Source organism: Parus major, chromosome 1A (genome assembly GCF_001522545.3).
Source record: "Parus major isolate Abel chromosome 1A, Parus_major1.1, whole genome shotgun sequence".
Classification (NCBI taxonomy): Eukaryota; Metazoa; Chordata; class Aves; order Passeriformes; family Paridae; genus Parus; species Parus major.
Genome location: NC_031773.1, coordinates 67,542,362 through 67,557,356, shown reverse-complemented (window position 1 = coordinate 67,557,356; position 14,995 = coordinate 67,542,362). Strand labels below are relative to the sequence as shown.

At 40.7% G+C, this 14,995-nt stretch overlaps 1 protein-coding gene across 4 annotated transcripts in view; it reads left to right on the top strand.

Moving 5' to 3' along the window:
- The window catches only part of CALD1 (caldesmon 1), a 171,228-nt gene that overhangs the window by 24,465 nt on the left and 131,768 nt on the right, over nucleotides 1–14,995 (top strand). For all 4 annotated transcript variants that reach the window (XM_015627956.3, XM_015627960.3, XM_015627958.3 and 1 more), the window contains exon 2: nucleotides 12,731–12,815. The gene's annotated coding sequence lies outside the window, so the exon portion shown is untranslated. The remainder of the gene's footprint in view (nucleotides 1–12,730; nucleotides 12,816–14,995) is intronic.

Sequence of the window (14,995 nt, the reverse complement as noted above, 5' to 3'; positions counted from 1 at the left end):
AACAGAAGGTGCATCTGCCACCACATGAGCCTTTAGAAGTAAATTTTCACCTGAATTCTTGGGTCAGCTGGAGACAGACCCCAGGTTTAATGTAGAATTTGTCATGTCTTTTGTGCAGTCAGGACTTCTGCTTCCATTTTCTCTGCCCCTGAGTTGGATGAGTCTTGACTTCAGGTTTCCAGGACACATTTTTAACTTGCTCTTTCGTGGCTCAAAGTTCTATTTCCACATGAGTGCTCTCATAGGCTGCTCTGTTGCACCTTTCATCACCATTTTTAGATGTCTCCCTGTAAATGTCAGGCACTTCATCGCTTCCATGACTTCATGTACCTTCGTGCTGGGCTGGTGGCCTGGGATATTCTACAAGTGTGTTTATCTTGTCATCACCAGTTGTGCTTTGGGCTGGAGCTGCTCCTGAGCAACGTAGAGAGATGGCTGAGTGATTGCAGCCCTCCTTCTGTGCTATCCCACTGCCTGAACTTGCCCTCCTTGCCTGCTTTTGGATCTGACCCTGTCCCAGGATAAAGGATGAGGGGAATATTATCTCCCCATGCTGTGAGAACGTGTTTCCAGAGAAGTTCCTGGCTGCATGAAGTGTGAGACCATCTCAGCATTTTAACAGCAGCTAAAATGTCACACAGCTGAAACTGCAGCATGTTCTTATGGCTCTCTTTGGTCATCTTGCTGTAAACTGTTTATGAGGACCTTCAACCCACTGTGTGTTGCCTCCTTTGTGATTTCAGAAGGGCATTGCACAATTCTTGGCAGGGCTACCTGATTGATGAGTCTGATAAGATCCATCTGATCATCATGACTGGGGTTTGTGGTCACTCTTCATGGGAAGCTTTGGTGCCTGTGTGCTCTGTTGGAGTCTCAGGTAGCTGCATGGCTTTAAGCAGCTATTACCCAGCTGTGCTCTTAAATTCTCCTTGTTCTCTTCATGTATTGCCAAGCAATACATGCAATTTTATTGCCACCTTCCATTTGATGTAATATGTCTGGGTCTATGTATTATATTGCATTGTAGCATATATTATAACACACACACACATATATCTATATATATATACACACCTTTCCAGGCTTTGTAGTCTGGCCAAAACAGTATTGCAGCATGGATTGGTTGATGGTTTCTAGGCTGGAAGCAGTGAATTGAAACTGACCCTGTGAAGCAGTGCTCTTCCCTACAGGTTCAATCTGCTTTGCCAGTGCTGTCTCAAGTTGAAATAGCAGGCAAATATTTGCTGGATTTGGAGTTAAGTGACTGACACGGTGCTATCTGTTGTTTTAAATGAGCATTTCACTGTTAGGTGTGAAATGGAGAAAGCAGGAAGTGCAAAAGATACGATTTCCCTCTGCTGCAGTGGTTTGCAGTTCACATAACAGTAGCTGGTACTGACTGGAATTAAATCTGAATTAAAACTTGGACACTAGCTGCAGAGACCCCATGCAAGAAAGAAAATAGAGAAATAAATTCCTTCATGATAACTGATTTTTTCAGAAATGCCTTTTGGTTGAAGTACTACATGCATTTTCCAGAGTTCATGTACCTCTGCAGTTTATTTTAAGAGATCTGAATTTATTTGGTGTAGATTTATTTCAATTATCTAATCAGAAGCAGACACACAACTTCTTAGGCTGTCAAAGGTACTCAGGAATGTATGACAAACTTCAAAGGAATGTATAAGATCTTGCTACACATCTTACTATGCATTTTTATAGAGAAGAGTTAATTAAATTTTCCCTTTCTGCCCAGAAATTACTTTTAGGCTAAATTAAGTATGTGGAGTTGTAAGGCTTTTCAGTATTCTCTCTTTTTAGCTTTGTGACTGATTAAAAAACCAAATGCTTATCTGGATTCAGAGAAATAATAAGCAGAGGGGGCATCCTTAGGCCAGTTATCAGTTGAAAACAATTTAACTTTCAGGTGTCCAAGTTCCAAGGCACAGAGGGATTAAGCAATAGGGACTGTGTACAATAATGTTTACTTGCAAAGGAGAAACTTCCAGGAGGAAAGCAGCTCTGTTTCCCAGCTCATGTTTCTCCATGGGGGGGTTGCTGGGGAATAAAAGGACTGGTGCCACCCTTGGGAGTCCTGCCTGGTGTGGGGTGTGGTGGACAGCACAGGTGGGAACAGGACAGCATCCTTCCCTGCCTCCAACCTGGGAATTCTTGTTCTTGGGTTAACTCCTGTGGAGGCTTAATTTATGTTCACTTGCTGGGAGGGAAGGGGAGAAGGAGGGAAAAAAACCAAAAAGCTCTGGTTATCTGAAAATACACCATTCAAGTATGTTTGCAGGGACAATATTTCAAGTTATTAGTCTCAGCAATTTAGATAAGAGCGTGTACTTTCCTACAGAAGACAAGGCACTGTGTCTTAATATTAATACCTGCCACAGAGCAACCCTGTGTGATAAAGTGCTTAGATAGCACAACAAGGGGTGAATTAGAAATGCCTGGGAAGATATATGGTGCCATTAGTAAAACATGAAGATTCATGTGTGACATTAACATCTCTAAGACAGCAGAAGCAGAATTGTACTACTAAAGCTGCCTAAATGTTTGTTTTTTGTGGTTTTTTTTCCCCTTTCCCCCAGATGTAATAACAAAGAGATCTGAGAGGAAGGGTTATCTAACTAGTACAATTTGGCAGACCCACCATTCCCTTCAGATTTTCCTCTGTATCCCCTGGCAGATGACTGAGACTCAAATTTTCGAAATCCCTGGCTGATGGCAGTAATGATAGCGGCGTTTGGGGTGTGATGGAGCACCAGAGTTGGGTTGCCTTTTCTTGGCATCGAGGTGTCTTTGTGCCTGCTGGGAATGCCTGTGTCCATCACAGGGGAGAGTTAAGGATGGCCCTGCAGCAGCAGGACTGGCCAGCAGCAAGCACCAAGCATAGAATCCACTTCTTGAGCTCTTTGACACCAGCGCCAGGAAATTTTAAAATCAGGTGGATTTTAACTCTGCTGGCCAGCTTGTGTGACATATTTCATCTTCCAGGGTCAGGGGAGTGAGAGATTGGCTTCATCCTCTCTGGCTGAGTGTGCCCTTTGCTGTTTTACACTGCCAGTTGCTGCTGTGACTGACTCGTGTTGTTTCTGTCACGCCCAGCCGGGCTCTGTTTCGTAGAGCTGGGACAGCAGCGATGCATCCTCATCCATCCATGGGGCAATCCTATCCCTCCTGCCAAGGGGGAGATTCCATTGTCTTGGGTTCATTATAACACAGTGAGGTGGAGCCACAATTATAACCTTTCACTGCCCTGGAATTTGAAAATGTTCTGTTGACTGTCGGGAGTTTCTTGCTGTACAAAGTGAATTTGGTTAAGCAAGAGCTCATTCTTCAGGACAGACCTTTTTTTACAGCGCAGGAAGTTCTCACTTGTGGAGAATCAGTGTGAAAATCAGCAGCCTGTATTGTCTTAAAAGGAGAGAAGAAAGAAAAACTGTCATTGTACCCTGAGGATGGAAAATTTAAGGGGTAGCTCAGTCTGCAAGTAGAGAATGCAAGTTTCTCTTGAACAGACCATCACTGTGTAGCAAACTCAGGTATAATTACCTCCTGAATATTGAATTATATCTATAATTATCTATTGAAATTGTGCTTTCCTTCTCTGAACTGTTAGCATTTATACATAAATAGAAACTGTGCTGGTTTTGAGGCAAGGCAGTTCAATATTGACATTGTTATTGGTCGTGTGGGGAAAGCTGTCCTGTGCTCTGGTGGGTGCACAATGAAATGAGGAGTTTTGTTAGGACTCTTGGTAAATATCCTCAGAAATCTGGGAATCAGAAGTTAAAGCTGATCCTGCCCTCTCAAGCACATGGTTAGTTTGGTGATTGGGGTAAAAAAAAAAGATGTCGCTTCTAACTAAGAATAATCTCGTGTTCAAATGTGGAGCCTTTTTACCTTTGGGGAAGTGTCATTAATAACAGCACATCACGTGTGAAAATGCTTCATCTGAAAGGTCTCCAAGATATTTCCAAAGGTGAATTTCGTGCCAAAGCTCATGGAAGGCACCACTTGGATCACCAAGACTGCAGCACAGTGAGCCTGAAGATTTGGTCTTAATTTACACTTGAAATGGGAGAGGGCAAATTAGAAACCTGATTCATGACTAGTGGGCTAGTCAAGATTTACAGTCAAACCTGACAAGATTTTGGGATCTTTTCCTGTCAGCTGGAAAACAACCCTAACATGTCCAACTGCTGCATACAGAGAGGTTTAAAAACGTCAGAGATGCTGAATTTGTTCTTTTTGATGCCTTTTTCACTTTGATGGGAGGAGTTGACCAGAAGCAGCTCCACAGCACATAACCTTTTATTGTTTAGGGAGTTTGTAAGTTTCATTTTGTTTTTCAAAGCGTAATTTTTTTAATCTCGTCATCTAAAATGAAACAAAACCTCACTTTTATGATGTGTGAGCATGTATTTTACATTTATTTTCATAACTTCCAATGGAAAGAAGTCCTCCAAGGAGCTGTAGTCAGGTTAATAAAGCTGGAGTCTGAGGCTCCACAGAGCAGGGAAGTCCTTGAGCTTCATTCTGTGACATGGATGCTCCTGGCTGCTTTTCAGAAACAAAAATGTCAGGGTGTGATTTAGCAGCTCTTGTTTTCGGTAGTCAGATGATGAAGAGTCTTGAGTGAGTTTTGGATCAGGTCATGAAACAGTTTGCCTATGAAACACCACAGAATTTAGATTTAAGAATAGGTTTTTATTTGAGACTAGGCTCTTTATATAATTATAAAAAGACTTGGAAAATAGGGTTGGAATAAGTGTTTGGGGTTCCTTTAAAATCAAGAAATGAAGGCCATTCTAGTGATTTCTAAGAGAAGTGAAAGTTAGCATGTAAGAAACAGATGCTGAGTTTTTTTGGCCCTGCTGAAGCTGATGATGAAGCTTCTCTCCTGTCCAGTTGCAATCCTCAGATTTGGCAGACTGGCTGGTTTTCTGGCTCTCTGTTTCTAGCAATAACCTCTGGCCATAACACATTGCTGGATGTCCAGTGCCCTAGGCTAATTCTACGTCTGTGAACCCTGTGTGAACGTTTAATGGATAAATGCAGAGCATTTTTATTCCACATCTTGGTATTCCTGATGCTTTGGATTGATTCCAGTTGAGTGCTGTGTTGATCAGCATAAAGTAACTCCAATAGAGAAATATTTCAGACCTACTTATTTTGACTTGTCACTGTTGGCAGGGGGGAGAGCTCTGCACAGAAATTGGTGAGTTTTCATGTAACCACTGCATTCTTCTAGAGTAAAATGGACCAGCTGGACAAAAAAAAAACCCTCATAAAAATCACCAGAGTGAGTGTGCATGCATAATAGAAAGCTCCCAAGCAGTCTTGTTAAATTCATGTTTTACACTGTCACACAGTCATGGAATGCATAACAATAGCCTGGCTATAGGTCAAGGGTCTGTTTGTTCTTTCATATTTCTCCTTAATTTGGCAAGTGGATGCGCTTTCTGTCAAAGAGAAGATGCCAAAAGAAAGGGCAGGGTTTTTTCCAAGTTATTTTTGAAAGGCCTTGATTCTTGGATGTCTGATTAGGGTATTTTAGACCTGGCTGTCATTACCCTGGAAATCAAATGTTGCAGCAGCTTAATACAGGCAGCCAAAATCATTAAAAGCGTTCCAAAAAAATTCATCTAAAGATAGGGTTCTGTTCAGCTGCACAAAACAGCAAGGCACTAATTGTAAGCTTAGCAGGGGATTCATATCTTCTGCCTTACATCAGTTTTTAACCAAAATTAAAGATGATAAAGATGGGGTCTGCTGTGTTCTCCTTTCTGTTCTCATGCATGTTCACTTGCGTTTCTCTAGCAGAAGTTTGGTATTTTTGTGTCTATAATGAGCCAAATAACGATGATCTGAGTGCTGTGCTCACCTGAAATTCACACAAAATGGGAACTGGGTTGTGTGGGAGCCTGAGCTGCAGGATCCAAGTTGTGCTGTCTCCCAGGGGTGAGGAGTAGCTCCACTGGGTGGAAGCACCTTCTTAGATGTGAATTTCATCAGCATTGTCAAGACCCAGATGGGAGAAGCTGCTGTGAGCTCAGGTTTGTCTGATGCTCTGGACATGGATCTCTGGGTGACCCACAAAACATCCTTGTGTTCAAAGGAGGAGCAGCTTTTCAGCAGCTCATTTGTTTCTTTTGTTTTGTCCTGTCCCTCAAATGTCAGCCTGGGATTATTCATCAAATAATCTCCTGATAATTTCCTCAAATTCCTTGTTCCAGACTTCTTTTAAAGTCTTCTTTTTAAACTTGTTTTTTTCTGCAATGGTTTGATTTCTTTATCTGTTTCTGGCATAAAAAACATGGAACTGAAGTGCTCTAATCAGAATTATTTCTTGGGCAAATATGAAAGCAACAGTTTGAGATACTTTATCAAACTCTCATTTAGTCCCAAGGCAAGTGTTGTTACCCTGGAGTTCATAAAATTTCCTATACAAAGATTGCCTGTTTTTATGGTATTGGACTCCAACAGATCATCTCTCCCAGACTCAGGTTATCTACCTGCAGAAAATAGATGATAATTCTGAATTCCATTCAACCCTGTGTTAGCTGCAAGGTGTCAAGTGGCTTTCTTAGTATTTCTTTTTAAATAAACCTTTGAAAGGTACTTTCTTTTTGTAGTGCAAAATGGCTTTATGATCAAGCTGCCAGGCACTGCTTTTTCAAAGTTCTTTACAGAGGAGTTTGGCATCATTTTCCCTTTTGTCACTCTGACAAAACAAAGCACGAAAAAGAAAAATAATTCCCGTGACAGCACCAAACTGGAGGTGATGCCAGCCAAGAGCTTTGAAGGGAATTAATCTCCCAGCCCAAATAACATCAAACATGTTACTAAAACCATCAAAATATTATTTATCACGGAGATGGATGGGATATGAAAACAGAAAAACCACTTTTTACTACAGTGACAGTATCATAGAGCTGTCAATGACAAATCTTTTGAAAAATCCAGCAAAGGGTAGAATTAGATTAAATTTTGAAGAGAGATTCAAGCAAAACTTGTGCTCTGTCACCTGACATTTTAGCATGCACAAGTGAACCAGACAACAATGTTGTTTTAACCCATATTCAACATTCCTGTCAGTAAATCTGCTCAAAGGGCCCCATTTCCATATCTTGTGTGGTACTATCATTAAATCTTTTTTTTGCTACTGCCTGGAATTTCATTATGAACAATCAGTGATGTAATACTAAACCTATGGAATCTTAAACACGTCTTAAAATCTGTGGAATAAAGCAGGCTCCTACCAAATCAAAAAGATGCAGTATTTTTTGTTGGAGCTGTGTTTTTTTTTTTTGAAGTGGCTCATTCCAACATTTTCCCAAACATATTTCAACTAAAATGTCCCAAAAGAAACTTACTTCAGTTTTGGGGTTTGGATTAAGGTTAGAATTTTGTTAATAAAATGTAATTTGCTGTTTCTGTTTTCTTCTCTCCCATATTTCTGACACACACTTTTTTTTTGGGTTGTTTGCTGCCTTATCTTGGGTTTTAGCTCTGAATGTGTGGCTTTGACAGCTCTGTGATTGTGTTGTGCCTTCATATTCCCACCTTCAGTCCATCCAGCTCTCAGCCTGTCATCAAGATGTGCTGTACTATCAACACAGCATTTGTCAAAATTAAGTGTTTGATGCTCAGTCCATTTCCCACTTGTTGAACTCTAATTGTCCTCCAGTGCCTGTGAGAAAGCCTTTGTTTCAAAAACCTCTTTTTTTTTGGAAAAAAGGCTCAATTTTAGCCTCGTAGCAAAGTCTCAGTCCAGGCAAAATGTTGTTTGGCCTGTATTTTATTCCTTACATCCACACACACATTGAAACTGAAGAGAACTAAGTTAAGAAAATGAGTGGTGAAGTAAAAATTATGTGGTTTATAGCCTATTTATTATAAATTATAATATAATTTATGTTATGCCAGTAGGTTAAGGGGAGCTCTCAGTGAGTCTGGTGGTGTGTACCAAAGTTGGAATTAATAACCTCAGGGACTGGATTGTAGGTGAGTGTTCAGCATGGTGTGACTGCATCCTTCAGATCTTTAATTCTTTAAATTCTTCTTTTCCTTTGTGAGCCTGGTGACAAACCTGTCAAAAGAGCTTTGCAGTTTTAAGGAAAGAAGGAAAAAAAACCCAACCAAACAAAACTTCTGTCCCACAAAGCCCTGTCTCTTCAGAGTTTTCTTTTGGGCTATAAATTTAGTGCTAGTTGTCCCACAAAAAATGTACAGAATCTCCATGTTTCAGTCTCCTATAAAGAAAAAAACACAAAGCAAAAATGTTGGGGGAAAAAATAATAAAACAGGACATGTCCTTCTTTGGAGTAAATATGTGGAGGAATTAAAGGATCCTCAAAAAGTAATTTTTTTAAAATAAAATGCCAATGTTTATGTTGATAATTGATTAGAGGCAGGAGGATAGACAGGTGGGTGGTGGAAATATTAACCAAAAATATCTAAACCAAGACTTTAAAAGAGTGTTCTGTCTGCAATCATGTGAATGCTGTGTTTTTGGATGCTGACAAGGAAACAACACAACCTGCCTTTTTTTCCTTGTTACAATATCACACGTTGAGTTGTCATCAAATTGTTGTTAACACAAATTGTCAGGAATTCAGTTTCTTTTGTGAGTAATGAAAGGGACTAAAGCTGTATTTTGAGCAAGGCTTGTGCCTAACTGTGATTTTTCTTAGCAGAAGGGAAAAGTACTTAAAAAAAACCAATTGCTGCCCTAGTTCAAGTAGCAGTCAAAACTGCTTTAGAGGAGAAACTCAGGGACTTATATTTATAGGTAAAATGATAATGTAAAAGAATCTATCTTGCAAAAACCCCTGGTATTACTGGTTTTTGGTTTTTTTTTTTCATTTTAACTATGTCCCTTCAACCAGCCATATATAAAGCCTATGAAAAATGCAAAATGCAAAACCTTAAGGGAGATTTTCAAGAGCACATGAGAAGTCTGTAAGCTGTGACCTGTGACTGCTTCCTGTTGAATTTCAGTCCTCATCCCAGTCAGCTGGAAGAGTTGGGAATTTGAGTCTGAGGATGACCCTACAGAACATTTCAAATGTGTTTTTGGGCTGTGGGTTTCTTGCTATAAGGACACCAGAGAGGTGCTGCTGTCTGTGATGGGTGGTGGTTCTGATGTTGTCTCTACAGGTGATTGTAAATGGGAGGTGATGGTTTTGGTTGCACTGAAAAAGATTTTGTTTTGCCATTTGTCTCCTTTGAAACGTCTGCAGCCCAGATCCACTTGGTTTGTAATGTCTTTTGATCCCAGGGGCTGAATAAAACCAGGCCAAGTAATCCCTGGGAGCTGCTGCAACCAGAATTTTTAGGGAGCAGGGAAATTCAGCACATCTAATGCTTTCCTCTGAATCAGTGCCATACCTGGTATGGTTTCACTGGGTTTTTTTGGCTGCTTCTCATGCCTCCTGCATTAATAGTCCTGAGCCAGGGCTCCAAAGATGCTCAGAAATCCAGGTTTGATTGCTGTAGGTTTTTAAATGTTTTAAGTGGGCAGAGTTGTTCTCAGCTTCACAGGCTTTGCCATTTCCAGGGTGTTGCAATGAAATTTGGCATTTTGTTTCTTTGTCCAGGTTATGGAAAAGAGGATCAAGCTTTTCCCACTAGATTGGAAATAGGTAGCCCTCAGTGCTGTTGTTTTTGCTTGCTGATGTAGGCTTTTCCATCTAAGTGTTCCCAAAATTAACCCCATGGAACAGGGCCATGAGGATTGCCCTCGGTGAGAAACATTCCCTGGAATGATTGTTTCCCCTTCCTACAGAATTTCACATTGGAGAAGAATGATGGAAAACCCAGGATTTTAGTAGGCTTATAAAATGTTTAATGGCCTACTGCTCTGTTTAGAAGTAACCATCTCTAGTTATAAAGTCATGAAAGACAGCTCTGACTCCTTGAAGAGAAACTTTATATTTCATATTTATATTTGGGTTTGGTATTCACACCTCAGTTTCTCCCACCTGGTAATTAGTTAATCAGTATGTAAGTAAATATAGTGGTGAGATTATCTATTGAAGGAGATTGAAGAAATAATGAGGTGGAGAATAATGTAAATTCATTTGTGTTGCACTTAGTGCTCCTTTTAAGAACCAAGTGCAAGATAATTGCACTCAGCTTTCCTTTGTGTGTGCCATCCAGAGATTTCTTGAGTATGAACAAAGTAGATTAATTTTATTAATTATATTTCAGCATATATGATGTATAATAATTTATAATAAATTATAATTAAATGTATTAATTATTTAGAAGCTTTTTAGTTATTGGTGCCCCTTGACTTTGATATTTTGCAGGCTATATGGTATGAAACAGTATAAAAGTATATCAGCAAGTGGATTAAAAAATTAATCTGGTTCACATCAGGTCTAATTGTCAGCATTTGCTCATTCATGGTATTTCACTTGATAGACCATAGAATCACAGCATTAGAAAAGGTCTGAAATACACTTGTGAGTTTTGCTTCAATAAGGAATTCTTGAAGATATTTGGCAAAATGAATTAGTTTTTAAAAAAGTTGTTTTTAGTGCTGTGCTTAGGACTACAGAGTAAAAACAGCCCATGAAAGAAAAACATGTCCTTAGTCAGGAATATGTGCCTGTGTGTATGTTTTGGCTCTGCCTCAACAAAAGTGTGCCCAACTTAAAGAAGGTGAGTAATCTTGTTTGGCTGGGGAGGAGAACACTTAAGTACCCTGAGATAAGAGCACTCACAGCTTGGTGTTAAAGCCTCACAGGAGGCTAAGAATGAAAGAAAACAAGATGTTCTTCTGATTAAGACTGATGTCCACCTTCAGAGCTTTATCTGCAGAACATCTCAGCAGTCAGGGAGTTACACAACTTGAAGGTGTTTACTATATTGCACCTTTGAATTTATATTTTCTTCTCTGTATGTAAATGGTGTTTTTAGTTAAAGCAGAGTTTCTACCTGAAAGACCTGGATCACTTCATGTAGCTAGGTGACTCCTGAATGGCACATCAGTCCTTGGATTTTGTTAGTGATTGGAGTAGTTTGGTATTTTGTTGGTGGAAGGAGAGATCTGCATTTCCTCTGGATTAGAACACGTAACTGCAATTGACTTTAATGGGAATTTTATGATGGCTGAGATAGTCCTGTGACCTGGATTTCTGCATTGCACAAAGAGAACCTGCATTCCTTTCACCAGGTCTGCTGGGTTTGGCAAACTCAGGAAAACCTGGATTCCTCAGTGTTTGCTGTGACACAGCCCTGGGAAGGTTCAGAATGGAGTTTTCTGGAGGAATTGCCATCTTAGCTGGTCACAGCTGTGATTTTCTGCCTTGGCAGCTCTCAGGGCAGCAAAGGTGTTTGTTGTTTTTGTAGAACAACAGGGTACCAGTTGTGTTTAGCACATGTGGAGCAGACTTTGACTCCCTCTTCATTTCATCCCCTGCTACCTTCAAAAACCCTCTTTGGCCAGCAGTATAAAATTGAAACAAACTCCTCAAAATTCTCTAAAAAAGCCATTTTTTAATAATCAAATGCTGCCCCTGACACTAAATTACTGACACTGCTTATGGACTTAGAAGAAATGGTGCAAAATTGCACTGTCACTTGCAAAAGCATGATGTATTTTTTCAGGGCTTAGTCGAATCTCTTGCTTAAGATAATGAGTCCAATGAATACTCTTAAGCCCACCTGCTGATTGTGTTGATTATGTAGGAAGGTAAACTCCTTGACTAGTTAAAAGCTGTTTGTGAAGCCAGCTTGCTTTTGGTGTCTTTCTTCACCTGGTTTAACAGATAAAGAGAATTTCTCCACACCTTGTAATTCCAGCCTTTTGTCTTCTGAATAAATGACCATTTGAAAGTTTTGTCTTTTTTACTGCCTCTGTACATGGAAGTGGATGGGAATCACCAGAGCCCCTGAGCAGCTTTCCCAGCTGGCTTGGTTTACTCCAAACTGGAGATCTGAGTTTATCCTCCCAAGAACTCCCTCCAGTTCTCCCCCTGAGGAGTGGCTCAGAGGCAGATTTTTCTCACCACATGCTAAATTATCATTTATCCCAGCTTGAAGGTGGCTGTTCTGCCACTGTTGCAGTCAAAGCACATGAACAGGAGGCAGACAAACAACCCCTCACTGAAACCCATGGCAATGCAATCCAGCAGCTCTGCACAAACAGCCAAAGGGTTTTGCATCTTTGACTGGAGGCAGCCAGCAGTCAAGAAACTGTGCTGGTCTACAGCCAAAAGAAATAGGGAATTCCCTCAGGTTTTTTCATTTTTTTTTTTCCCCCTGAAGTGATTAATGGGGGCATAATCAGGTTTGGTTCCATATTAATCAGTGCAGTTTGGATATTAAAATCCTCAGTTCTGTGGCTGATGCTTCCCAGGATGTTCTCAGGGTTGCATTACGCTGTGGTTGGTTGGGTTACAGTCCTGGCAGCAGGATCAGGTGAATGGAGCAGTTTTCCTTGCAAGTGGAAGCTGCTCTTTTCCCTTGGTGGGAGTTGGGATGGATGGAGTAGTCTGCCTTTTCCTGCTTGGGAGTTTCTTCCTCACACAGGAGCCACTGGGAAAAGAAAAGGAGCAGCAAATCAGCTTAGCCAGTGGTGCAGTTATATCCAGCAACTGCAGCAAGGATCAAGATCTGTTTTGCTTTCTAGGTCATCTGAACTGTAAAACTTTTCTGCCTTTGGTGCCTTCTTCAATCCCTGACGTAAACACTTCTGTCTTTCCAGTGCCTGTGATAACCATTGGGATACTCAAAGAATCCCTTGGGAGCTGAAGAGGCAGCATCTTCCAGGCTCAGGGGCATCACATCTGGTGAGATACATACATGTGTCTTTTTTCATGCTTTTCATACCTTTTTGGTTTTACCTGGAGCTGTGTTTTGTTCAGTTGAGACAATTTCTATCACCAGCTGTGCTTTGGTGTTAGCTTATTTTGCTTTGAAACTCCAAGTCTGGTATGGAAAGAGGTTGCTGTGGGTCAGTGATCAGTCTGATTTAGAAGACACTTGGTGGTAGTCCTTGATCAAACTGATCAAGGAATTACTTGTATATTTGGGAATTTTCCACCCCGATCCTTCCTCGTTATTTTTTTTTTTCCCAGTGTTTTGCACACTAAGGATTATAAATAAGTATGTGAATGGTAATTTAGCTCCCTAAAACACTGAGAAATTTTTCCATGTTGTGGCTGCATATTCACCTCCTGGTTCCTGGAAGTGACCTGAATGGGAAAAGGGTTTTTTTTTCCCTTGGGAAGGTCTAACTCCTGTGTCACTGTCATTAACCCTACACATGGTCATCTGAGGGAATGAGGTCAGCTCAACAGCCTCTCCAGGCTTTCCTTGGGTGAAAGTTATGAATATGGAGACCATTATGTGTCATTAAGATAATAATGTTGCTGAGTGTGCCAGTGAAGTCAATGACTCTCCATTCCCCCAGGTGTTCTGGTTTTAGTTTGATAGGGACACGTAAAAATAAAATTCTGCTTGCCAGGTGGGAGGAAATTTGCCTTTCAAAAGATTGTTGCTTCAGCACTTGATAGGAGCCTTGCTAAGCAATGATGGTAATAATAATAATAATAATAATAAATGTTCCCAGGCTGCACTTTTTTTATAATTGCTGTTTAGACCAAATTGGTGTGAGTGAGGAAACTCCAGAATTCTGGCTGCACAGGTGGAGGTTATGATGTCATGTGCAGCAAATTCACCAATTCAAAAGGATGGGATTTATAGATTTATACAAAACAGTAACACAAATGCAGAGTTTTAGTCTTGGTGAAAGCTAAGGAAAATAAAAAGGATGCAAAATGTAAAGTGAAGCAGCCAACCTTGATGGGGAGGTGAGGGAAGGACTTGCCTTGGAGGGTTTCTCTGCTTGTTGAGCACCACTCTGGGGTGGCTGTCGCTGTCAGGGGCTGTGTCTTGCATGACCTGAGCTTTTCCTGTGAGGGGAAGGTTTGTAAACATCCCAGGAAGTTATGGCCACACATGTGGTACTGCTGGTGGCTCTTGCATTCACTTCTAGTGAGTTTGTGTCTCTCAGCTCTGTTTCCTCATCACCTTTTTTCTCATTTCTGGTCTTCACAGGCAGGTTCAAGTGGCCAAGCAGAGCAAAGTCCTGGGCACAGAGTTCATGTGGTCAGCTGTACCCTGCCTGCTCTTCTGGTCCCTGGTTATCACAGACTGTGTCAGGAGATGAGGGAAAGAAGAGGCAGGGTGAGCCAGGATGAAGCCAGGAGGATGGAAAGCTAAAACTGAATTTGCTTGGCAATATTGGCTCCCAAACTCTTCTTTTTTATTTTGCACATGGATCTATAAAGGCTCCAGTTTCAGTCCTAGGGAATAATTAAGCCTTAAGCAGTGATAAACAGGGCAATATTCAATTAGTGAGCTGCCCTGACAAAGGCATGTCAAAGTAAATTGGTGTTTTTTGGGGCTGTTAACCGTGCTGACATAGGGTTGGTTAATTCTTGAAGGATAATGTTTTGGGAAAATTCCCAGCCTCCAAATGCCTGCAGGCAGACTTGTCCATATTTGTGGTATATTTGAGGTCTAGTGCTGCTCCTTTGGGCCATATATTTTAAGAGGGAATTTTAATGGAAGGAAACATTGCTGCAGAGCAGCAGCCTTCTCTGAAAGACTTTCCAAAAAAACTTTAAGGCCAAAGGTCTTGTTTTTTCAGGGCAAAAGATGTGAATCCTTTAATATTTACTCAGTTATAAATAGTGATGGGCAAGGCTGTGAGGGTGGATTCCTGGGAGATTGTATCAGGGATAGTTATTCCCCAAACTAAGCAAAGGCAGTGGTTGTCTTTTAACTGTTGCATCTTCTTTGGCACAGAGAACACCATTATTAAACAGATAGCAAATAATTATAATAAATTTGAGGTTTTCACTCCTCTCTCATTTCTCTCCAGTCCCAACAGGAACCAAAATATATCTTATTTCCAGTAAGGAATGGCAGTTTAATGCTGGGGGGAATGTTCATGGTAAATGTT